The sequence below is a fragment of the Ochotona princeps genome, chromosome 13 (assembly GCF_030435755.1).
Source record: "Ochotona princeps isolate mOchPri1 chromosome 13, mOchPri1.hap1, whole genome shotgun sequence".
Lineage (NCBI taxonomy): Eukaryota > Metazoa > Chordata > Mammalia > Lagomorpha > Ochotonidae > Ochotona > Ochotona princeps.
In genome coordinates, this window is record NC_080844.1 from 67307859 (window position 1) to 67310581 (window position 2723).

Here is a 2723-nt window from a genome sequence, read left to right on the forward strand (position 1 = left end):
TAACGGGGTCCTTGCGTCTGCCCCTGTCACAGCTCTTTCTTCATTATCTGAGGTGACCAGTCAGCTCCGTACCACCACCTGCCTTTCGACCCCGTGCCAACTGCACTATGGAAAACTGTCATTCCAGAGCCCCTTCCGTTTCTGCCGAGCCTCATTAACACCTTCTTTCCTCTGGCTACATGCCACGGCGATTGAAGGAGGCTGTTGTTCCTAAACACACTCAAGGAAAAAAATGCCCGACAACTGTGACAGTGCAGGTGCGGGTCTGTCTGACTGCGGCGAGCCCAAGCTGGATGAGCTCACGGCTCCGCATTCTGACAGGTGCAGACCGAGGACCTGGGCGCTACATTTCTGGGTAGGCACCACAGGCGGGGGTGTAAGCTGCAGCCTACAATGGTCCACACCTAGGAATGTTCTAGTTCAGGGGGCTGTAATTTGAGGATGGGAAGACTACTTTCAACGTTGACATACGATGGCTAAGGACACTCGTGTGTTGTCAAACCTTGCACTCCCCTGCAAGGGACTACCGTGACTACCAAGCATTTTCAAGAGACCCTTGGGTTGCCACTGGCCATTACTGGTTTTCACATGTGCCCAGACATCTGGCCAGAGGGGTCACCATGTCTGGGCAAGCACATGGCAAGGGGAAACCGCATGGTCTGGCATTTTGCCTGCCAACACGCAAATACCAGGTGGTGCCAAGTAAATGCCGTTGGGACCGCAGAGGTTCCCGCTGTGGGCAGTCCCCATCCAACCCTGAGGAGTCGGTGATAAGCTGGCCCCGTCTTGGGCTTCCCCACCACAAGGGTTTTCGCCTGCTACTTATCCGCAGACTGAGAAAGAGTAGGGCTGTCTTGGTGGTCTCCGCTCTATCTCTGGGCTAAGCACAGCCAGCAGACCCACGTGCATGACACACCCACTAGCAGTGGGGGCGGGGTCACAGCAGATTCGCTCCCGCAGACAAAGCTGCAGGCCATGTGTGGTAGCGGCCCACGGCGGGCCAGCCGCTCACCAGGCAGCCCCATGTGTCTGTGAGCACTGTGGCCCCAGAGCAGCAGTAAGCAGTTACATGGCTCTGCTTTGTCCCTGGTCTCCCCGCACATCTGTGCAGACACAGGCCTGCCACCCACACTCTCCCAGACTCCCAACTTGATATCTCCTCTTTGTCTCCCACTAGACCCAGCGTGTCCTGCCAGACGCATGATAGCTGCAGGACCCAACGCAGTGCTTGGTGTGCAAAGAGAAGAGTGGGTATTGCTTCTGCGGACTCCATCGCTGGCTCAGTTGATCATGTCCGTGCATAGAATGTGTTCACTGCACAGGCAAAGGATGTTGGCTCAGCACCCATTACAGGAGGGAAGAGTTTAGGGGCAGCAGGAGGGGAATAGTCCTGAAACTGAGTCCAGGCCTGTGGAGCACCCTGGGAAGAGCTTGCTTGTTGCCATGTCTAGGAGACACCAGGACAGGGTAAGGGGCACAGGGGCCAGGCTACATTTGCATGCAGTCCACTGTTCATTAATCCCAATCCAGCATCCAGCTGCCTGTGGAAAGTCAGACGCTCAAGGCCGTCGAGTGAGGAACAGGGAAGGGAACCTGACATGCGTGTGGGGGCTTCCACATAGTGCCCAGAGAAGGTCTGATGCTGGCATAGGGCCCACCTGGAATGCTGGCCTTGGAGACTGCTGTGGACACAGGGTTTTCAGGAGCACAGACTGAGGCAACCGAAGAAGCCAGCCAAGCTTGGCACGCTCACAAGGATGCTCGCCCAGCACTCAGGGCGAGCCCTCACGTCCACAAGCCAGCCCTGGCAGCCATACCGAGGAAGCATCGGCTACACCACACGGAGCGGCACATTGAGCCCAGAAATCGCCAGATCTCGGAGCCACGGCACTCCAGCCTCACTGGTCGCAGGAGGAGGGAGCTTTCACCTTCTGCTTCAACGTGTTTGGTCTTCGCTCTCCTTATGTCTGTTGTGGCAAGTCATTTCATTTGGATGTGCAATCGCTTCTCGGACTTTTGGCTAAGATCAAGTATAATTTGGATGTGCTGTTTCCCATCCCAAGTGAATTAGAACATTATAGGGCAAAATACTTTTTGAAACACGACTGTAGTGGACTAAATGTTTTAATTCCTCTGAAATCCCTATGCTGAAGCCCTAACCCCAAGTGTGGTGGTATTTGGAGCTAGGATCTTTGGGGAGAAACCAAGGCTAATGAAGTTATAAGGGTGGGGTCCCTGATGAGGTCGTGCTTTATAGAGGAGGCAGGCCAATGCACTGTCTCCTTCTTGGTCTCCCTTTTCTTCCCCCCTTCTCTCTCTCTCTCTCTCCTCTCTCTCTCTCTCTCTCTTTCTCTTTCTCTTTCACTACCCCCTACCACACATGAAGATGCAGCAAGCAGATACTTTCTGCAAACCCATTGAAAGAGCCTTACCAGCTTTGCTGGAACCCTCCCCATGGACGTGCAGCTTCCAGAACTGGCACAGAACAGAGACCTGGGCTGTGTCAGCGCCAGTCTGTGATGTGTCATCCTTGTATCTGTCTGCAAAGGGACCTTTTTTTGAAACCAAGGGAGCTCAAAAAGCAGGAACATCGCTTTTTTCTGTTTGAAACTAGAAATGAAGCAAAATTGACATTATGAGAGAGAAGCAAAAGGAGAGGAAGAGGAAGAGGAAGAGGAAGAATATGGAAAGAAAAACAGAAATTCCTCCGGTTTCCATCGAGG

The 2723-nt window shown here is 53.7% G+C and overlaps 1 long non-coding RNA gene across 1 annotated transcript; it reads left to right on the forward strand.

Annotated features, from left to right (window-relative positions):
- Positions 1-621: 621 nt before the first annotated feature.
- LOC131481716 (uncharacterized) lies at positions 622-1247 on the forward strand. Its single transcript, XR_009246536.1, has 2 exons — positions 622-702; positions 1178-1247. It is a non-coding gene; the product is annotated as an uncharacterized LOC131481716 (long non-coding RNA).
- Positions 1248-2723: the final 1476 nt, after the last annotated feature.